General features: G+C 37.5%; 2 pseudogenes; both read left to right on the forward strand.

Moving 5' to 3' along the window:
- Positions 1 to 2,932: 2,932 nt before the first annotated feature.
- On the forward strand, positions 2,933 to 16,953 carry LOC113896442 (annotated as a pseudogene).
- A 113-nt stretch (positions 16,954 to 17,066) lies between these two features.
- LOC113896443 lies at positions 17,067 to 24,052 on the forward strand (annotated as a pseudogene).
- Positions 24,053 to 24,534: the final 482 nt, after the last annotated feature.

Below are 24,534 nucleotides of genomic sequence, written 5' to 3' on the forward strand. Positions count from 1 at the left end.
AATATCTTCTGTCACTCAGGGTGTCCATGTGAAAAAGAATTATTTTATATGTCAAAGAGGTATGCAACCAGATTTATTCTGCAACTATTTATTACCTTGTGAGGCTGAATATATACGTGGATGTTAGACATTTACTTTCTTGACACAAATTATATGTATGTGGCATTTGATTCAATACATTTGGTTGGACTATTTTAATTCCTGCTTTTCACTGAGTTCTTTCAAAGAATTGAAGTTTTTCCACAAACTGACTACTTGCCACTTAGCTCTTTTACATATTATAAATGTGTCTGTGGGCCACTGTGAGTGTTTACAACTTTTTGTGATCAAATCAATCCATCAGCCATAGATTTCTCCCTCCATTGCATTTTAATTTTTTGTTTTCATTGCTGAACTATTTGAGGTGTCACTTTAACATTCTTCAGTCTTAAATCATTGATTTAAACAAAAATATTAGTGAAATTTCCTCTATTTCATTAGTGCTAATAAATTACTTGTGTACCTATTTCCAATGTGGCAAGAAGATCCCCTGGAGAAGGAAATGGTAACCCCCTCCAGTATTCTTGCTTGGAGAATTCCATGGACAGAGGAGCCTGGCGGGCTATAATTCATGGGGTTGCAAAAAGTCAGACATGACTGAGTGACTAACACTTTCACTTTCCAGAGCTGAAGTTATTGAATTGTAGTCTCTTTCTAATTATTTCTGATGAAACTCCATTCTGTTTTATATAATGGACATTTCACAAATTACACAGATTTTGCAAATTATATTAACACCAGCAGTGCACAAAGTTCACTTTTCTCCACATTCTTATAATCACTTCTTAGCTCTAATATTTTTGACAATCACCATTATAACAGGAATAGCTGATATTTCATTCAGTTTTGACTTGAAGTTCCCTAATGAACAGCATTGTTGTGTGACTTTTCACACACTTGTTGACCATTTGAATATCTCTTTGGAAAACATCTACTCATATCCTTTCCCTATTTTTATTTATTTATTCCCTATTTTTTATTCAATAAATACTGGGTTGTATGTTCAGTAGTCTCAGTTGTGTCTGACTCTTTGCAACACCATGAACTGTAACTCTCCAGGTTCCTCTGTCCATAGAGTTTTCCAGGCAAGAATACTGGAGTGGGTTGTCATTTCCTCTTGCAGGAGATATTTCTGACCCAGGGATCAAACCCACGTTTCCTCTGACTCCTGCATTGGCAGGCAGATTCTTTATCACTAAGCCACCAGGAAAGCCCTGCTAGGTTGTATGAGTTCCTTTTATAGTTTGAATATTAACTCCCTTTCAGATATCTTGTTTGAAAATATTTTTTTCCAGTTCCATATCTTTTTTTTTTTTTTTTTTGGTCATGCTGTTAGTTTGTTTTTTATTTTTTCCTGTGGATGCTGTCTAGTTTGATGTAGTACCACTTGGTTATTTCTTATTTTGATACTTTGTTGACACGTCAAATCCAAAATAAATATTTCCAAGAACTATGCTAAGAAATCATTTCCATATGTTTTTCTATAGGATTTTAATGGTTTTAGGTCTACTTATGTCTTTAATTCATTTAGGAGGAATTTCTTTGACTACCATAAAGTAGTGGTCCAATATCAATCTGCTCTACATAGCTGGACAATTTTTCCAGTATTACTTATAGAAGAGGTCATATTTTCCCTATTTTATATTAATGTGTTCTTTGTCATAGATGAATTAACCATCTAAGTGTCATTTTATTAATGGGATACCAGTTTTGTTACATAGTGATACATGTCTGTTTTTATGCTAGTACCCTGCTGTTATGATGACTGTAGCTTTGTAGTATATTTTTGAAAGCAGAAGGTGTGATGACTCTAGCTCTGTCCTTCTTTCTCAAGATTATTTTGGATATTTATGGTTTTGTGATTTCTTATGAACTTCAGGATTGTTTACCTGTTTCTGTGAGAAATGCCATTGAAATCTTGACATGGATTGCATTGAATCTGTATATTTGCTTTGACTAATATAAACATTATAAGAATAATATTTTTTCGAATCTAGAAACATGGGATACTTTCCATTTATTTGTATCTTCTTCGATTCCTATCAACGATGTCTTGTAATTTTCAGGATAGAGATACTTTCCCTCATTGGTTGAACTTATTCCTAAGCATTTGGTTGGTTTTAATACTATTGTAAATACTACTGCTTTCTTTATTTCCTTTTTGATAATTTGATATTGTAGAGTAACTAGCCTCCAATTAAAATAAATAAATTTAAATTAAAATAATTGTTACTTATTTTTATATGTTAGTTTTGTATCCTGCATTTTAATGAATTTTTTTTATTAGCTGTAACATTTTTCACATATTTTTTTTTAGGATTGTGTTATAGGTATGTCATCTGCAAACAAAGACAGTTTTGCTTATTTTCCAAGTCTTACATGTTTTATTTCTTTTTTGTTCTTTAACGCTCTGACTAGGGACTTCTAGTACCATGTGGAATAAGAGTGGTGAGAGAGGGTACCCTTGTCTCGCTCCTGATCATACAGGTAAAACTTAATTTTTTTCACCATTTATTATGAAGTTAGCTGTGGGTACATCATATGTGATGTTTTTATGCATGTTAGGTGCTTTTGCTTTTCATCTTCTTACACTCAAAGACTAGACAGTAATAGGGAAATTGTCAGCAAACAATATGAATTCTAGAAATAAATGATAGAATTTTTAATAAGGGTGGAACATAACATGGTGACAAAAAAGCTAAAAATGGGAAAATTTCCTAATCAGGGATAGCAATAGGGAATCCCACAGAGGATTAGGTCCATACACAAAAGTATTGATGTTAATTTTGTTACTGCAAAATATAAACTAACCGTTTCAATTTTGTGGGTGAAAGCCATTTGTGTAAAGATAACTAATGATAGTTTTCTCCTTTCTTATACTCAACTTCAACAAATGGAAGAAGAAAATCTTACAGTAGTTTCAGGATTTCTTCTTCTGGGATTTTCAAACGAACAAGAATTGCAGCCCATCACATTCATGATTTTCTTTTTTATGTATCTGATCACTGTGTTTGGAAATCTGGCTATCATCCTAGCCACCATTTCTGACTCCCACCTCCACACACCTATGTACTTCTTCCTCTCCAACCTGTCCTTTGTAGACCTCTGTGTTACCTCTACCACCATCCCAAAGATGCTGTGGAACATCCAGAACCAGGGAAAGCTGATAAGCTATGAAAGCTGCATTACTCAGATGTACTTTGTCATACTCTTGGTAGGGTTGGATGACTTTTTCCTGACAGTGATGGCCTATGACCGCTTTGTGGCCATCTGTCACCCCCTGCACTACACAGTCATTATGAATCCATGGCTTTGTGGCATTATGCTTCTGGTCTCCTGGATCATCAGTGTCTTGCATTCCTTCTTACAAACCTTAATGGTTTTGCAGCTTGGCTTCTATACACATTTAGAAATCCCTCATTATTTCTGTGAACTTAATCAGTTGATTCAACTTGCCTGCACTGATACCTTTCTTAATGACATAGTGATGTGTTTTGGAGCCCCACTTCTGGGTGGTGGTCCCCTGGTTGGTTTCATTTACTCATACGCTAAGATAGTGTCTTCCATTTGTAGATTCTCATCATCTTAGGGAAAGTATAAAGCATTTTCCACTTGTGCATCTCACCTTTCAGTTGTCTCCTTATTCTATTGTACATGCTTAGGAATGTACCTAAGCTCTGCTGTTACCCACAGCTCACACTCAAGTGCAACAGCCTCATTGATGTACACAGTGGTCACACCCATGCTGAACCCCTTCATATACAGTCTGAGAAATAAAGACATAAAGAAGGCTATGAAAAAATATGTGGGGATGGCAACAAGGTGCAACTGTCCTGGAGCTGAACAAGGCCATGTGAGTACAGGGTTCATAATATTGGAGCCAGAAGGTATGATTTCAGCAGTTTTACCTCTTATCATTTTCCTGCTCTCCCAAATTATTTTCTATTTCAAATCATATGACTTTGAATTTATTTAAAATTCTTTTTCTCAAATAAAAAATATAATATCAAGCCTTACATCAGAAAGCGAAGAAGAGCTAAAGAGCCTCTTGATGAAAGTGAAAGAGGAAAGTGAAAAAGTTGGCTTAAAACTCAACATTCCGAAAACCAAGATCATGGTATCCAGTCCCACCACTTCATGACAAATAGATGGGAAAACAGTGGAAACAGTGACAGACTTTACTTTCTTGGGCTCCAAAATCACTGCAGATGGTGATTGCAGCCATGAAATCAAAAGACACTTGCTCCTTGGAAGAATAGCTGTGACCAACCTAGACAGCATATTGAAAAGCAGAGACATTACTTTGCCAACAAAGTGAGAGGGTAACAGGCAGGAAGGCCACGGGTCTCCAAACGGAGGAAATAGGTTGCAAGTGTCAGACATTTTTTTTTATCTCCCTCTTAAGTGTCAGAAAACAAACTAGTGATATGTTTTTTCCCCTTCTGTATACAAATTTAAAAAGATGTTTCTCTTAAAATACTATGTTGCCATAATGACACCTGGTTCCACCTGAACTTAACTTTTCTCAAATCTTGAGCTAACCAACGCATTTTTCTTCTGGAAATGTTTGTCTTAAGCTATGTTAATGTACTATGCATTTACCCCAAACCCTGACTTCAAGTAGTTTCCCCCTAAAGGCTCAGAACTGACTTGACAAACCAGTATGTTATCCTCATATATTGTTCTCCTAAACCATGTAAACGGAACTATTTGTATGGTAATCTGCCATTCTACAAGATTCAAGTCAATCAGTTTATGGCCCAGGATCACCAGCCTGGTGCCAAGATTATCTCAAAATGCGTGTTGTGGGTGAGGGGCCTGGTGCCATTCTCTGAGTTTTTAGGCATTTCTCTTTCACTAACAGACTGCTAGTAACTATATGACATCCAGCATTTAAAAACTAGCTATAAAAAATCTAGCAGGTGGGTATTCTTTCTGTCCCCTTCTGATGTCTATGTCAGAAGCTTTCTCTATCTCTTTTATACGTTAATAAAACTTTATTACACAAAAGTTCTGAGCGATCAAGCCTCGTCTCTGGCCCAGATTGAATTCTTCTCCTCCAGAGGCCAAGAATCTTTTCATCTTTCCTGGTTCAGTAACAACCTTTCAAAAGGTCCGTCTAGTCACAGCTATGGTTTTTCCAGTAGTCATATATGGATGTGAGAGTTGGACTATAAAGAAAGCTGAGCACCGAAGAATTGATGCTTTTGAACTGTGGTGTTGGAGAAGACTCTTGAGAGTCCCTTGGACTGCAAGGAGATCCAACCAGTCCATCCTAAAGAAAATCAGTCTTGAATATTCATTGGAAGGACTGATGCTGAAGCTGAAACTCCAATACTTTGGCCACCTGATGCGAAAAACTGACTCATTTGAAAATACCCTGATGCTGGGAAATATTGAAGGCAGGAGGAGAAGGGGACGATAGAGGATGAGGTTGGATGGTGTCACTGGCTCATTGGGTATGAGTTTGTGTTGGCCCTGGGAGTGATGATGGACAGGGAGACCTAGCATGCTGAAGTCCATGGGGTCACAAAGAATCGGACACAATTGAGGGACTGAACTGCCTGAAGCCATGTTTTGTTTTGTTTTTTAAGTAAAAGATTAGTCATGAGTTGTACACTCCCTTGGAAAGAAATACACTCAGAAACGATCACATTTATATGTTTATATATGATTTAAAGGAAAGTCTCAGACAATTTTTTTTTTCCTTTTGGGGCCATCATTTTTCTATATCTCTATAGTAATTTATACAATATATATTGTATTTTATATCCAGTCACTGACTTTTATTCTCCTCACTAGGATCCTATTCTCTTATTCAATTCCATGTCCACAATGCCTGCCATGGCCACTGGCAAAAAATAGGTCATTAGGTATATGTCTCCATGTGGAGTATTTATTCAACACAACTTAGAATAAACAAATTCACTTAATATGTCCTTGGAGTCATTGTTGCTGTTCAGTTACCAAGTCGTGTCTGACTCTTTTTGACCCCATGGACTGCAGCAATCCAGGCTTCCCTGTCCCTCACCATCTACCAGAGGGTGCCCAAGTTCATGTCCATTGAGTAGATGATGCCATCCAACCATCCCATCCTCTGTTGCTCTCTTCTCCTTCTCCCTTCACTGGTCTTTTCCAGTGAGTCAGCTCCCTTGCATCAGGTGGCCAAATGATTGGAGCTTTAGCTTCAGCATCAATCCTTCCTATGAATATTCAGGATTGATTTCCTTTAGGATTGACTGTTTTGATCTTGCTGTCCAAGGGGTTCTCAAGAGTCTTCTCCAGCATCACAGTTCTTTGACACTCTACATTTTTTATGGTCCAGCTCGCATATCCATACATGACTACTGGAAAGACCATAGCCTTGACTATACGGACCTTTTTTGGCAAAGTGATGTCTTTGCTTTTTCACACATGTCTAGGTTTGTCATAGCTTTCCTGCAAAGAAACAATTGTCTTCTAATTTTACAGCTGCAATCACCATCCACAGTGATTTTAGAGCCCAAGAAGAGGAAATCTGTCACTGCTTCCACCTTTTTCCCATTCTATTCACCATGAAGTAATAGGACCAGTTGCCATGATCTCAGGTTTTTTTTTCCAATATTGAAACATAGGTGACCCTAAATATGACAAAGCAAAGTTTAAAATTATACATTGTATGCAAATATTTGCTTTTCAAGTTGTAAATCTACTTATTGACATATGGAAGATTTGTGTTTATCTTTTAGAGGATTTATATAATGGAGTGAAAGACTTGTTGGATTGTTTCATGTGTTTCAATGGGATTGGTCATCTTCCTAAATCTGTTTGAAAATGTCGTGCTGCCTACATATATAAATCCTTCCATTTCTCTAGATGATATGCCTCAATCTTTTCTAAATTGCAACATCATGTCTAAAGGAGTAGTGGACTAACATATTATTCATTCCATGTCTACTTGTAGAATGAACAAAATGTTAATCTTCATGAGATGTTATGACTCACAGGAGATTTTGAATTCCTTTCCAATCATGTGATTCAGGGACAGCTGATTTTCTGCATGAAAATGCAACTCCTTCTCACCTGTCCAAGTTCCCTGGAACAGAACCTCACTTTTTAGTAGAGTTGTCTGAAATAAACTATATCAGAGTTATCATGAACAGTGTCCTCAAATATCAGAACAGAGATCACTGACATGAGAAGTAGTGAACTCTTAGAACTGTCCTCAGTTCAGATGACTTTGTTATATCAGTTAACTATTGTTATATAATAGATCTTCAGAAAATCAAGTGGTTTAATTGAATGCCTTTATTATTAAAAGGGGCTACATGATGTGAAGTTATTCTGAACTCTAGTGAGTTCCTTATGAATGTGGAGTCAGTTGTCAGGCTCTGTGGTGGGTTTTAAGGCTCGTCCATGCCCCATGTGTGTCTATAGTGCCTTTTGGTCTCGAACAAATTTATGGTCAGTTTACTTCACTTCTATTTTTAAAATTGTATTTACAGAAAAAAAAACATATTTAGCATATAAATTACTTTGACTTCAATGCACTGATCCTATATGTTTGTGACATTTTGCTTTTGTCATAGTTAGAAAACATACCTTACACTCATTTTAAGGGTGAATCAGCTACCTTTGTGCTTTCTAGATCATACTTCAACCATGAGATTTTTTTCATTTAAAGAATTCCAAATAAATTAATTAATTAATTTACAAAAAATAAAGAATTCATTGGCATATAATGAACATAATAAACTGCACCTGTTAAGTGTAAATTTTGATGAATTAAAGAAACTTTACAGAATCAAGAGGGCATACTGCAGTTTTGCATTTGTACATATTAATAATTCATGAAAATAAGCTTTAAGGGTTTTATACGTAGCAAAAATTTAGTTTCCATAAACCTCAATTTTCTTACTTCTGAAGGTGCAAGCATGCTAAATTGCTTCAGTTGTGTCTGGTTCTTTGCACTCCATGGGCTGTAGCCTGCCAGGTTCCTCTGGTGAGATTTCCCAGGCAAGAATACTGGAGTGGGTTGCCATTCCCTTCTCCAGGGAATCTTTCTGATCCATGTTTCCTGCATTGGGAGGTGGATTCTTTACCACTGAGCCATCTGGGAAGTCTATATTTCTGAAGGTACTGTGGGATTAAAAAAAAAAATTCAGAGAGATGTATGGTGAATTAAAAAAGTGTGTGGAAATATTTAATTATATTCAAAGAAAACATTCAGGGGAGTGGTCTGTGTATGTGCATTTGTACACATTCTTCTTTCAAATAAGCACAAACACATTTATGTACAATTGCATAGACAATTATGATCTCTTCTTTTACAGTGAAAGAGAATTTGAGAGGAAGTTGAAGATGATAGAAATCAAAGAATGAATGTTTGAATTAGCATGAACAACAGTGCAGGAATTTAGAAACAGAATTAAAATAGGATGATTTTCATAGTAAATTATTTTCCTATATTTATTCCTCAAATGCCTCAGAATCAGACCATCAGACTTACATTTATGAAAAGGCCATTTACTGGGTCAGCTAGAGCAGGTAGCCTGTCTCCAGAAGTACTTAAAACTTAGTCTTCTATTAAGATGGAATTTCAAGGTAACATAGCCTCACCCAAGGTAAGTTAAACAAATGAAATGAGAGGCTTAAACTTAGTTGTCTGAGACAAAATTTTATTTAATATATAATTAAACTTATATAATACATTTTTATAATATATAAACTAACATATTCTAAGGTTTTTGGGATTTGTAGGTAGACATCTTTTGGAAGTCCTTATTTTGTTTACTGGTTTCCCAAGTGGCTTCACTGGTAAAGAATTCACCTGCCAATGCAGGAGATGCAGGTTTGATCCCTGGATCAGAAAGATCCCCTGAAGGAGGAAATAGCAGCCCACTCCACTATTCTTGCCTGGAAAATCCCATGGACATAGGAACATGGCGGGCTACAGTCTAAAGAGTCTGATGCAACTGAGTACAACACATTCTGTTTACTACACAGTCTTTTCAGAAGTATACTAAATGAAGTCCCTTGAGGTTTGTAATATAAATCATACACAGAATATATGGTAGCCTCTGAATTGGTTGAATATGTTTTTCATTAAAATCTTATATTAGCAAAATACATGGTGAAGAAAAATTTAACACACCTGACTCTTAACACATGACCACAGTCTTGCAACTCAGACAGTGGTCCATAGATTAGGACCTGCAGCAACAATATCATCCAGGAGCTTGTAAGAAGTGCAGAGTTTCTGGGATCACAGGAGACATGCTGAATCAGAATTTACATTTGAACTAGTGTCCTTAGTTCCCTAGTTTACTCCTGTGCACATCAAAAAGTTGAAGTGTTGGTCCAGAATTTATATTCTTACTATTCATATTTGTGTTTGATGATTATTTGTTGGTGTTATTCTCTGCATTGCCAGTGTCACCAGCCTGTCCCTCTAGACAATGTCAAATATCCCCAGGAGGAAAATCATACATGGTTGATAAACACTGCTACAGAGTTTGAGAACTGCAAGGATCCTGACATATTTCTAAATAAGATTCTATTCATTAACTAGACTATAACATGAGCAGATTACTAAATCCCTGTAAACCCCACTCTTGCATGAAGAACAGAGATCCTAATAGTAACTGTTCATAGAGAATAGGACTCCCCCAGTGGCTCAGTGGGTAAAGAATCTGCTTGCAATGCAGGAGACACAGGAGATGCCTCTTCTATCCCTGGATCAGGAAGATCCCCTGAAGGAGAAAATGGAAACCCACTTCAGTACTCTTGCCTGAAAAATCCCATGGAGAGGAGCCTGGCAGGCTACAGTCCATAGTGTTACAAAAGAATCAGACACGACTAAATGACTAAGAATGCATAGACAAGACTTTTCAAAACAAAGTTAGACAATAAAGTGCTAAGGCCTAAATATATCTCTTGTAATTAACAAACTTTTAATACTGAATTTTAACTAACACTTCTACTGCTATATAAATATGAAATCCCTCATTATTTTGCAAAAGTGTCACAAAGCTAAGGACTGTATTATAAAAGTTTTATGTATAGAAAAAAAAAGTATCCCCTTTGTTATGAAGGGAAAAATCAAACTTCTAGGAATATCAGGAGTTTTACCCCCATCACAAGTCAAGGCTTTGGAAGTCCAAGAAACGTAAGCAAGATGAGTCACTCAACATTATAAACTGGAAAAAACAACTTAAGGTTAGACCTCTGGAAGTCAGGAGAAGTATTAGATAAGGAATAATAAAAATTGAATTCACCCGGTTTATAGCCCAGTTGCATAGGAACAGAGATTCAACAAGGAAATTATTCTTTCTGTTCAGACCAGTGTCTGGCAAGAAGATCAATTATTTAGAAGCATTTGTAACAAGAGAGAAATGTGCTAATGCGCAGACAGGGAATTGTATATAGTTCCCTACTGCACCCTTCAGGATGGACAGGATGTGGTTGCTTGGTGAAAATTCAAAGTATTTTTTAGATGCTAAAAAAGAGACATGAACATTGAACTCAGTAAGGTAATGTTCAGTGATAATAATGAGATATTAATAGGAATGAAAGCTCCATCAGAAAAGGGATGAGAGGCAAAAAAGTGCTTCCAGTTAAAGTAGGACTTATGTCCAAGTATCTTATTAATTAACTGCAGTGGAGAAATAGTGTACTAGCTGTGTAGGGGTATAAAATGAAATGAAAACATTTCTTTCTAAGTTTTAAGATGACATATTTGACCATGTTTACTTATTGATAAGAAAGATCCACACCAAGGAATTCTTGCAAATGCATCTTTGCAAAAGTCCTTGTGGTTGTGAGAAACATATTTCACAGTATCTTCTATGAATTTTAGATGTGAGAAGGGGTATGCTAATTATCTTACTTTGCAATCATTTCATTACCTATGAGGGTAGATATGTTTGTGGATTTATTAGCCATTTACTTTCTTTATCTCAAATTATCTGTATGACTCCTTGCTTTGGTAGAGAAGAATCAGAGAAACTTTATTCATATTTTTGATTGCAAGAGACACGTGTACCCCAATATTCATCGCAGCAGTGTTTATAATAGCCAGAACATGGAAGCAACCTAGATGTCCATGAGCAGATGAATGGATAAGAAAGCTGTGGTACCTATACACAATGGAGTATTACTCAGCCATTAAAAAAATACATTTGAATCAGTTCTAATGAGGTGGATGAAACTGGAGCTGATTATACAGAGTGAAGTAAGCCAGAAAGAAAAACATCAATGCAGTATACTAACGCATATATATATGGAATTTAGAAAGATGGTAACAATAACCCTGTATGCAAGACAGCAAAAGAGACACAGATGTATAGAACAGTCTTTTGGACTCTGTGGGAGAGTGAGGGGGGGGATGATTTGGGAGAATGGCATTGAAACATGTATAATATCATATAAGAAATGAATCGCCAGTCCAGGATACAGGATACAGGATGCTTGGGGCTGGTGCACTGGGATGACCCAGAGGGATGGTACGGGGAGGGAGGTGGGAGGGGGTTCAGGACTGGGAACGTGTGTACAGTCGTGGCGGATTCATGTTGAGGTATGGCAAATCCCATACAATATTGTAAAGTAATTACCTTCTAATTAAAATAAAAAAGTTAAAAATAAATAAATAAAATGCTAAAAAAAAAAAAAAAGAATTGGACTTTTTTTTCTCACAAAAAAAAAGTTTGTGGCTGTTTGTCATTTAGTTCGTTTATCTATATATAATGTATTGGAGGGGAACTGTGGGTGTTTATAAATTTTGTGTGGTCAAACCTATCCATCAATTACACTGTGTGTTCTCCGTTGTTTTTTATTTTTAAGTTTGTTTTTTCCCCTGAAGGAGATGAGCTGTCACTTTAATGTTTCCCACTTGCAAATCATTGTTTTAAGCAAAATGATGCTAAAAGTTGTGACTCATTAGTGCTAATATGGGGGTTCCCAGGTGGCCCTAGTGGTTAAGAACCTGCCTGCCAATGCAGGAGACATAAGAGATGCAGGTTTGATCACTAGGTTGGGAAGATTCCCTGGAGGAGGACATGGCAACCCATTCCAGTATTCTCGCCTGGAGAATTCCTGTGGACAGAGGAGCCTGGCATGCTGCAGTCAATGGGGTTGCAAAGAGTCAGACACGATGAAGCAACTTAACACAGCACAGCACAGTGCTAATATATTGCCCTTTACACTTTTTCCATGTCAACGAAAAAAAGTGCACACCATGAAAGTTGCATGTTAAGTTTTATTTGTAACAATAGGAGGTCTGCAGCCCAGAATACAGCACCTCAGATAGCTCCAAAGAGGTAGGGGGGAAATGATGGCATATATGTGATTTTGATATGCAGTCGAGCACATATTTTTTTAATAATTATATATTATATAAATATATAATATAAATATATATCCCCTCCTCTTGAGCCTCCCTTCCTCCCGCTGCCACCCCACTCCTCTAGGTCTGGGCTCCCTGTGTTATATAGCAGCTTCCCAATAGCTAGCTATTTTACACATAGTAGTGTATTTATGTCAACACTACTTACTCAGTTTATTCCCCCTCTTCTTCCCCCACTGCATCCACAAGTCCATTCTCTATGTCTGCATCTCCATTCCTTCCCCACAAATAGGTTCAACAGTACTATTTTTCTATATTCCACATATAATGTATAGTTTTTTTAAATTAAAATTTATTTATTTATAGTTGTTTTAAAACCACTCTACTTAACCTAATTTTATTCTCACTGACAATTTTCCATAAATTTTTAGATTCTTTTAAAACTTCACTTTTTATATTATCCACACAGACTCCATATACTTCATAAGTACTCTTTTGTTTGAATGGAGTCATTTTTCCTACCCCTTGCTCCATTTTAATATTTCCTCATGGACTTGCCTCCAATCACTAGTCTAGTGATGATTCATTGTTTATGGCCATTCAACATTTCATGGTGTGCCTGTGTTACCCTCACTTTTACTCTCATATTCTTTACAGTTATGTTGCTTCTTTAATCAATGCTACTAATAGATGTTGAGATAGTGATGTTTGAACTGTGGTTGGAATCATGGATGATTTTGTCACCCAGGGTACACTGAGCAATATTCTGGTTTCTTTTTTTTTTTTTTTTTTGTCTGTCACATGGGTGGCTCCACAGGGGTCACAATGTATAAGACAGATTCCACCACAGTGATCTGGACTTGAATGTCAATCATGCCAACTCTGAAGACCCTCAAATTAAAGACTATCTGCATTTTAAATATTGATAGCTGTCTTCAGACTGTTTACCTAAAAAGTTGTAACACTCATGTTTCTGCCAGAAAAATCAGAGCATGCCACAGCTGTTAATTCAAAGCTTCTCACTCCAAAGTGTGAGATCTTTAAGTTTTTCCTCAAGGTGATGCTATGAAAGAGATTTCTTCTTGTTTTCTCAAATTATATACTGAGGTAAAGTAAATATCTATATATTTGGTCACCACTTTGATTTGCCTATTATTATTATGTACCCATAAGTTATAAGTCAATTTTTCCACAGTTAATAGCCTTTCAGACAATTTTTACAAAAGATTGGTTTTCAGTTGACTTTTAAGTGACACTTTGGAAATAATTTTAAAGATATTTACTTAGTTAAATGTGTTTATTGTCTTACTTTGAGTTTCTTGCTTTATCTAAAATAGTTTTATCCACCAACTATTTTATATGTAAATTTCAATATGTTTATCTATACTGTGTTGGTTCTTCTTACACTGATTCTGTAACTCTCATTTTTTGTTAAGATGTTTGAGGGAAGGAGGAAATTTTATTTTTGCAAGCTTGATAGATGTTTGTGCTAGTTGTTTTTTTTTTTTTTTTTTTTCAGCAAATCAATCCTTCTAAATAAATTGAAGTACAGCCTTGTCATATATTGTGTGTTCATAAATAACAACATACTTCAGTCAATTCATTCAACAAAAAATAATTGAGCATGTACTACATACCAGTTCACTCTAAGAATATTATATATCATTTTATTTTATATCTAGTTCATTGCCAATTTAACCTATACTGATATCATAAGTTACTGCTACTGTATTTCTTGTTCAATTATTTTTCAACACTCCATTTAATTTTATTTACTGCATTTGTTTTTAAATTCTACTATTTTAACCTGGTTTCAATCTCCTTGCCATTCTTTTTATTTCCTAATTTTTCATTTTTATAAATTGATTTTTGTACAAGTGTATCTACATTTACACACTTGGTTAAAACACAAAGGTGAACAAAGTAGAAGTTCCTGACTGTTAAGATCTATCATCATAGTTGAGAAAATAGAGTACAATGAATGAAATGTGTGTTTAATACAATGTCCAGAATGTAATAGGAAAAAATTAAAAGTAGGAAAAACTAATGATACTATTTTGTTACTAATAGTAACAAAAATGTTACTCTGTAAAAATGTTGGAATAATCAAGGTATGTGCCAGTCTTGAGAAGTCATTGTTAAAGCTTGGGCAAAGATCAGACCTAGAACTGGAGTGAGCCCTTAGGACTCATCAGAAAAGGAACAAAATCAAAGAATAACAAAGAGAAGATGCTACATATAAAAAGAGAGAAAGAGTCTGGCCTCCTCTGCTATTAGATCATGTAAAACCAATTAGTCAAATGAATAGGAAATAGGCACAGGAAAAGCAAGTTTTGCTGTCTGTATGAAAATTAACCAAGTTCATTTTACACTCACTGCACATTTTATACATACTGTTGTGTAGTATTGGTTTATTCTTTTTGCTCATTTTTATCTTGGGCTGTACAGTCTGTGTCTCACTACATCACAACTTTATCTCTTGGATTACTTTATTTTTTTCTCTTTTATTACTTTTCCTAGACATCAAAGAAATACAGCAACACATGAAATGTTCCAGAATCAAAGGAGTCTTTTTCCACATATTTTCTCAGGGAGTGTTTCAGCTTATTGGGGATCTTTATTTTCTCTTGTGTCCATCTCTCTCTCTTTCCTTTTCTTTCAGAATGTATACCTATATCTTAAAACCCAGTTTTACAGAAATAATACAGATAATACACAAAAATATTTTTTACTGAAAAAAGTTATATATTTTTAATGCAAGATATCAACCCCATGGACTGTAGCCCACCAGGCTCCTCTGTCCATGGAATTCTTCAGGGAAGAATACTGGAGTGGGTTGTTATTCCCTTCTCCAGAGAATCTTCCCAACCCAGGGACCAAATCCAGGTCTCTCATGCTGCAGGCAGGTTCTGTACTGTCTGAACCACCAGAAAAACCCACATACACAAATATATTTGTTTACTGAAAAAAAATATGGATTGTTAATACAAAGCATAAGGTGGCCATGCCACAACTGAACCCCAAGTTTTTTGGTACCTGGAAAATTTAAAACTGTAAATTCTGGAAATAAATAAAAAATTATTTACAAATAACCTGACCTGATCAATTTGAGTTTTATCATCTCTAAGTTTATCAGGGTCTCTAGGGGTGAAATATAGATGAAAGTAACAGTCTAGGAAGACAGGGTCTACTCTGTGTTTGTGTTTCTGCCCATGTCTTGTGAAGCGTGCAAAGTCCTGAGACCAGGGGGACCTCACGTATTCTGAGGTGACTAATATACAGAGGCCAGAGCTCAATCAACAGAAGAGATTCATTTACACATACAGGACATCTTTGCAACAATTTGTGTGGATTAGAGAACCCTGTGACTTGAAGTTTCAGCAGCAACAGGGAGGCCAACTTGTTTTTCAGTATCCTCTGACGCCATATCTCCTCATTCTCCCTCCTGCTCATGTCACTCCACACACTGAACATCTTTAAATAAGTAGCTTCCTAAAGCCTTTGCACAGGCTGTTCTCCTGGCCTGACACACATTTCATCTGATATATTTGTGGCTCCTGCTTCCTTTCCCTGAAAGTCTCTGTTCAAATGTCACCGTATTTCCATGTCTTACATGAACATTTCCCCAAAACTACACTCTTCTTCACTCTTTCCCTTTTAGCAGCATGCAAATTTCTTCAAAGCACCTGTCACCCTTTGGCATGCTAAATAATTTTTTATTTGGTCATGTGTTTTTTTCTCCATGGCTGGATTTTTAGGAGCTTTTATTTTTCAGAATGCTCCAATCTTTGCCTAGGCAGCACCTGGAACATTATACTGAATTTGTATTCCCAAAATGAAGGAAATAGCTTTTCATTAAATGTGCTGAATAGATGATATGTTGGGGAAAATGCTAAAAGCAGAAAAAGTTTTCTAATTAGAGATGAAGTTGTTGTTGTTTACTCACTAAATCATATTAGACTCTTTGCCACCCCATGGACTATAGTCCACCAGGCTCCTCTGTCCATGGGATTTCCCAGGCAAGAATACTGGAGTGGGCTGTCATTCCCTTCTCCAGGGGATCTTTCTGACCCCGGGATCAAACCAGCATCTTCTGCATTGCAGGTGGATTCTTTATTGCTGAGCCACCTGGGAAGCCCAGAGATGATTAGCTTAACCAATAAAGGGGAACTGGTCTGTGAATAAAATGTTGAAATTAATTTTTTGACAGAAAAATGTAAATGATAGCATTTCAACAATGTGAGCCATGCCTGATTGTGTGAAAATTAGTCATGTTATTTCCCCTTTTTTTTTTTTTTTTTTGAGTTACCTCCACCACTAAGGTGGCATAAGGAACCAAACAGGAGTTTCAGAATTTCTTCTGAGTTTTTCAGAGGAACAACACTGCAGCCCCTCATATTTGGGTTTTTCCTCTCCATGTGCCTGAACACTGTATTTGGAAACCTACTCATCATCCTGGCTGTCAGCTCAGATTCCCACCTCCACACCCCCATGTACTTCTTCCTTTCTAGCCTGTCCTTTGTAGACATCTGTGTCACATCCACCACCATCCCAAAGATGCTGTGGAGCATCCAGACACAGAGCAGTTATAACCTATGAAGCCTGTATCACCCAGGTGTGTGTGTGTGTGTGTGTGTGTGTGTGTGTGTGTGTGTGTGTGTTTGGCATGCTGTTTGCAGGTTTGGATGACTTCCTTCTGCCAACAATGGCCTATGACCACTTTCTGGACATCTGCCACCCCCTGCACTAGGTGGTCATCATGAACTCCTAGCTCTGTGGAATTCTGGTTCTGGTTAGCTGGGTCATCAGTGTCCTGCATTCCTTGTTAGAAAGCTTAATGGTGTTGAGGCTGCCCTTCTGTAGCAAGGTGAAAATCCCTCACTATTTTTGTGAACTCAGTTAGTTTATCTTGCCTGTTCTGACAACTTTCTTAATGACATGGTGTTGAAATTTGCAGCTGGGAAGATGGCGGAGGAGTAGGACGGGGAGAACACTTTCTCCCCCACAAATTCATCAAAAGAGCATTTAAACGTCGAGTAAATTCCACAAAACAACTTCTGAATGCCCACAGAGGACATCAGGCACCCAGAAAAGCAATCCAACTCTTCAAAAGGAGGTAGGAAAAAATATAAGACAAAAAAAGAGACAAAAGAGGGAGGGACGGAGTTCCGTCCCGGGAAGGGAGTCTTAAAAAGAGAGAAGTTTCCAAACACCAGGAAACCTTCTCACTGCCCAACCTGTGCCGAGCTTTGGAAGCACAGAGGGCAATATAACAGGGAGAAAAAATAAATAAACAATTAAAACTCGAAGATTGCGAGTCCTACGGTAACTCCCCCAGCGGAGAAGCAGCGCAGACGCCTGCACGCGCCATTAGCAAGCGGGGGCTGGGCAGGGAGGTGCAGCACGGGCTGCATCGCTTAGAGTAAGAATCTGGCCTGAATACCCTGAGCACTATCTAAGCGAAATAATTTGGGCTAGCAAACCAGACTGTGGGATATCTACCACGCGAAAAGCCAGCCCCAACCTACGACACCGCCAGGCCCACGCACGGAACAAAGAACTGAACAGAGATAGCCGGCTGCAGACCTTCCCCCTCCGGTGACAGGCAGCCAGAGCCGGAAGGGGGCAATCGCAGCCCCAGAGAGACATTATCTATAAAACTGTAAGCAGGCTTCTTTGCTAACTAAAACTTCTTGGGGGTCTGGACGGTCAACATCTGCCTGAGAAGGTGCGCCAGTTTTACACCCAGATAACCGAGTGGCGGGGAGGCGATAAGTTGCAGCATTGGCGCTCGCCAAACACCTCATCACTTGAGCTGCTCGGACCTGGGAAGAGCACAAAACTCAGGCCCAACTGAGTCTGTGCCTCTGAGGACTACCCGAGTGCCTGAACCTGAGCGGCTTGGACCTGGGAGGTGCATGCAACCCAGGGCCAGCCTCGAATTGTTCCCGGCGGAACAACCTAGAGCCGGAGCAGTGTGGGCAGGGAGGCTACACGCGCCGTGAGCGGGGACAGACCCAGTGTGGCTGAGGCACTGCGAGCGCACGCCAGTGTAATTTGTTTGCAGCATCCCTCCCTCCCTCCCCACAGCGCGACTGAACAAAGAGAAGAAATACAGCTCCACCCATCAGAACACCGACATAAGCTTCCCTAATCAGGAAACCTTGACAAGCCACCTGTACAAACCCACACACAGTGAGGAAAAGCCACAATAAAGAGAACTCCACAAACTGCCAGAATACAGAAAGGACACCCCAAACTCAGCAATTTAAACAAGATGAAGAGACAGAGGAATAGCCAACAGATAAAGGAACAGGATAAATGCCCACCAAACCAAACAAAAGAGGAAGAGATAGGGAATCTACCTGATAAAGAATTCCGAATACTGATAGTGAAATTGATCCAAAATCTTGAAATTAAAATGGAATCACAGATAAATAGCCTGGAGACAAGGATTGAGAAGATGCAAGAAAGGTTTAACAAGGACCTAGAAGAAATAAAAAAGAGTCAATATATAATGAATAATGCAATAAATGAAATTAAAAACACTCTGGAGGCAACAAATAGTAGAATAACAGAGGCAGAAGATAGGATTAGTGAATTAGAAGATAGAATGGTAAAATAAATGAATCAGAGAGAATAAAAGAAAAACGAATTAAAAGAAATGAGGACAACCTCAGAGACCTCCAGGACAATATTAAACGCTACAACATTCGAATCATAGGGGTTCCAGAAGAAGAAGACAAAAAGAAAGACCATGAGAAAATACTTGAGGAGATAATATTTGAAAACTTCCCTAAACTGGGGAAGGAAATAATCACCCAAGTCCAAGAAACCCAGAGAATCCCAAACAGGATAAACCCAAGGTGAAACACCCCAAGACACATATTAATCAAATTAACAAAGATCAAACACAAAGAACAAATATTAAAAGCAGCAAGGGAAAAACAACAAATAACACACAAGGGAATTCCCATAAGGATAACAGCTGATCTTTCAATAGAAACTCTTCAAGCCAGGAGGGAATGGCAAGACATACTTAAAATGATGAAAGAAAATAACCTACAGCCCAGATTATTGTACCCAGCAAGGATTTCATTCAAGTATGAAGGAGAAATCAAAAGCTTCTCAGACAAGCAAAAGCTGAGAGAATTCTGCACCACCAAACCAGCTCTCCAACAAATACTAAAGGATATTCTCTAGACAGGAAACACAAAAATGGTGTATAAATTCGAACCCAAAACAATAAAGTAAATGGCAACGGGATCATACTTATCAGTAATTACCTTAAACGTAAATGGGTTGAATGCCCCAACCAAAAGACAAAGACTGGCTGAATGGATACAAAAACAAGACCCCTACATATGTTGTCTACAGGAGACCCACCTCAAAACAGGGGACACATACAGACTGAAAGTGAAGGGCTGGAAAAAGATTTTCCATGCAAATAGGGACCAAAGGAAAGCAGGAGTAGCAATACTCATACAAGATAAAATAGACTTTAAAAGAAAGGCTGTGAAAAGAGACAAAGAAGGTCACTACATAATGATCAAAGGATCAATCCAAGAAGAAGATATAACAATTATAAATATATACGCACCCAACACAGGAGCACCGCAGTATGTAAGACAAATGCTAACAAGTATGAAAGGAGAAATTAACAATAACACAATAATAGTGGGAGACTTTAATACCCCACTCACACTTATGGATAGATCAACTAAACAGAAAATTCACAAGGAAACACAAACTTTAAACGATACAATAGACCAGTTAGACCTAATTGATATCTATAGGACATTTCATCCCAAAACAATGAATTTCACCTTTTTCTCAAGCGCACATGGAACCTTCTCCAGGATAGATCACATCCTGGGCCATAAAGCTAGCCTTGGTAAATTCAAAAAAATAGAAATCATTCCAAGCATCTTTTCTGACCACAATGCAGTAAGATTAGATCTCAATTACAGGAGAAAAACTATTAAAAATTCCAACATATGGAGGCTGAACAACACCCTGCTGAATAACCAACAAATCACAGAAGAAATCAAAAAAGAAATCAAAATTTGCATAGAAACGAATGAAAATGAAAACACAACAACCCAAAACCTGTGGGACACAGTAAAAGAAGTCTTAAGGGGAAAGTTCATAGCAATACAGGCAAACCTCAAGAAACAAGAAAAAAGTCAAATAAATAACCTAACTCTACACATAAAGCAACTAGAAAAGGAAGAAATGAAGAACCCCAGGGTTAGTAGAAGGAAAGAAATCTTAAAATTTAGAGCAGAAATAAATGCAAAAGAAACAAAAGAGACCATAGCAAAAATCAACAAAGCCAAAAGCTGGTTCTTTGAAAGGATAAATAAAATTGACAAACCATTAGCCAGACTCATCAAGAAACAAAGGGAGAAAAATCAAATCAATAAAATTAGAAACGAAAATGGAGAGATCACAACAGACAACACAGAAATACAAAGGATCATAAGAGACTACTATCAACAATTATATGCCAATAAAATGGACAACGTGGAAGAAATGGACAAATTCTTAGAAAAGTACAACTTTCCAAAACTGGACCAGGAAGAAATAGAAAACCTTAACAGACCCATCACAAGCATGGAAATTGAAACTGTAATCAAAAATCTTACAGCAAACAAAAGCCCAGGTCCAGACGGCTTCACAGCTGAATTCTACCAAAAATTTAGAGAAGAGCTAACACCTATCCTGCTCAAACTCTTCCAGAAAATTGCAGAGGAAGGTAAACTTCCAAACTCATTCTATGAGGCCACCATCACCCTAATACCAAAACCTGGCAAAGATCCCCCACACACACACAAAAAAAACTACAGGCCAATATCACTGATGAACATAGATGCAAAAATCCTAAACAAAATTCAAGCAATCAGAATCCAACAACACATTAAAAAGACCATACACCATGACCAAGTGGGCTTTATCCCAGGGATGCAAGGATTCTTCAATATCCGCAAATCAATCAATGTAATACACCACATTAACAAATTGAAAAATAAAAACCATATGATTATCTCAATAGATGCAGAGAAAGCCTTTGACAAAATTCAACACCCATTTATGATAAAAACTCTCCAGAAAGCAGGAATAGAAGGAACATACCTCAACATAATAAAAGCTATATATGACAAACCCTCAGCAAACATTATCCTCAATGGTGAAAAATTGAAAGCATTTCCTCTAAAGTCAGGAATAAGACAAGGGTGCCCACTTTCACCATTACTATTCAACATAGTTTTGGAAGTTTTGGCCACAGCAATCAGAGCAGAAAAATAAATAAAAGGAATCCAAATTGGAAAAGAAGAAGTAAAACTCTCACTATTTGCAGATGACATGATCCTCTACATATAAAACCCTAAAGACTCCACCAGAAAATTACTAGAACTAATCAATGATTATAGTAAAGTTGCAGGATATAAAATCAACACACAGAAATCCCTTGCATTCCTATACACTAATAATGAGAAAAGAGAAAGAGAAATTAAGGAAACAATTCCATTCACCATTGCAACGAAAAGAATAAAATACTTAGGAATATATCTACCTAAAGAAACTAAAGACCTATATATAGAAAACTATAAAACACTGGTGAAAGAAATCAAAGAGGACACTAATAGATGGAGAAATACACCATGTTCATGGATTGGAAAAATCAATATAGTGAAAATGAGTATACTACCCAAAGAAATTTATAGATTCAATGCAATCCCTATCAATCTACCAAAAGTATTCTTCACAGAGCTAGAACAAATAATCTCACAATTTGTATGGAAATACAAAAAACCTCGAATAGCCAAAGCGATCTTGAGAAAGAAAAATGGAACTGGAGGAATCAACCTACCTGACTTCAGGCTCTACTACAAAGCCACAGTTATCAAGACGGTATGGTACTGGCACAAAGATAGAAATACAGATCAATGGAACAAAATAGAAAGCCCAGAGATAAATCCACGCACATATGGACACCTTATCTTTGACAAAGGAGGCAAGAATATACAATGGATTAAAGACAAACTCTTTAACAAGTGGTGCTGGGAAATCTGGTCAACCATTTGTAAAAGAATGAAACTAGAACACTTTCTAACACCATATACAAAAATAAACTCAAAATGGATTAAAGATCTCAACGTAAGACCAGAAACTATAAAACTCCTAGAGGAGAACATAGGCAAAACACTCACTGACATACATCACAGCAGGATCCTCTATGACCCACCTCCCAGAATATTGGAAATAAAATCAAAAATAAACAAATGGGACCTAATTAACCTTAAAAGCTTCTGCACATTAAAGGAAATTATTAGCATGGTGAAAAGACAGCCTTCAGAATGGGAGAAAAAAAAAAAGCAAATGAAGCAACTGACAAACAACTAATCTCAAAAATATACAAGCAACTCCTACAGCTCAACTCCAGAAAAATAAATTACCCAATCAAAAAATGGGCCAAAGAACTAAATAGACATTTCTCCAAAGAAGACATACAGATGGCTAACAAACACATGAAAAGATGCTCAACATCACTCATTATCAGAGAAATGCAAATCAAAACCACTATGAGGTACCATTTCACACCAGTCAGAATGGCTGCGATCCAGAAGTCTACAAATAATAAATGCTGGAGAGGGTGTGGAGAAAAGGGAACCCTCTTACACTGTTGGTGGGAATGCAAACTAGTACAGCCACTATGGAGAACAGTGTGGAGATTCCTTAAAAAACTGGAAATAGAACTGCCTTATGATCCAGCAATCCCACTGCTGGGCATACACACTGAGGAAACCAGAAGGGAAAGAGACACGTGCACCCCAATGTTCATCGCAGCACTGTTTATAATAGCCAGGAAAAGGAAGCAACCTAGATGTCCATCAGCAGATGAATGCATAAGAAAGCTGTGGTACATATACACAATGGAGTATTACTCAGCCATTAAAAAGAATACATTTGAATCAGTTCTAATGAGGTGGATGAAACTGGAGCCTATTATACAGAGTGAAGTAAGCCAGAAGGAAAAACACCAATACAGTATACTAACGCATATATATGGAATTTAGAAAGATGGAAACGATAATCCTGTATATGAGACAGCAAAAGAGACACTGATGTATAGAACAGTCTTATGGACTCTGTGGGAGAGGGAGAGGGTGGGAAGATTTGGGAGAATGGCATTGAAACATGTAAAATATCATGTATGAAACGAGATGCCAGTCAAGGTTCAATGCACGATACTTGATGCTTAGGGCTGGTGCACTGGGACGACCCCGAGGGAGGGTATGGGGAGGGAGGAGGGAGGAGGGTTCAGGATGGGGAACACATGTATACCTGTGGTGGAAAAAAAAAGTAAAGGAAAAAAAATAATAAAGGTTGTGCCCTGCAAAAAAAAAAAAGAAATTTGCAGCTGGGCTGTTGGGTAGTATTCCCCTTGTTGGTATCTTTTACTCTTATTCTAAGTTGGTTTCCTCCATACATAGAATTGCATCAGCTTAAGGGAAGTATAAAGCATTTCCCACCTGTGCGTCTCACCTCTCAGTTGTCTCCTTATTTTATTGTACAGGCTTAGGAGTGTACCTTAGCTCTGCTGCTACCCACAGCTCACACTCAAGTAAAATAGCCTCTGTGATGTATACTGTGGTCAGTTATAAAAAGCAAATTTTCCTGGGCTGAAGAAGGGCTTACAGTTGAAGCTTGAAATGTTCAAAGCCTCAGAGCCAGAAATTTCAGACCTTTGACAGTTTAAGAAATCAGAAATTTCTCATTCGATTTACTTCTTGGAATTTACCTTTCTTTGACTTCAGGTCCTCCATACACTTTGTTGCTGTTCAGTTGCTAAGTCATGTCCAACTCTTTACGACCCAATGGACTGCAGCATGCCAGGCTTCTCTGTCCTTCACTATCTCCCAGAGTTTGTTCAAACTCATGTCCATTGAGTCAGGGATGCCATTCAAGCATCTCATCTTCTGTTGCCCCCTTCTCCTCCTTCCTTCCATCTTTCCCAGCATCAGGGACTTTAAAAATGGGTCAGCTCTTTGTCTCAGGTGGCCAAAGTATTGGAGCTTTAGCTTAAGCATCAGTCCTTCCAATGATTATTCTGAGTTGATTTCCTTTGAATTGACTGGTTGGCTCTCCTTGCAGTCCAAAGGATTCTC

The sequence above is a fragment of the Bos indicus x Bos taurus genome, chromosome 7 (genome assembly GCF_003369695.1).
Source record: "Bos indicus x Bos taurus breed Angus x Brahman F1 hybrid chromosome 7, Bos_hybrid_MaternalHap_v2.0, whole genome shotgun sequence".
Lineage (NCBI taxonomy): Eukaryota > Metazoa > Chordata > Mammalia > Artiodactyla > Bovidae > Bos > Bos indicus x Bos taurus.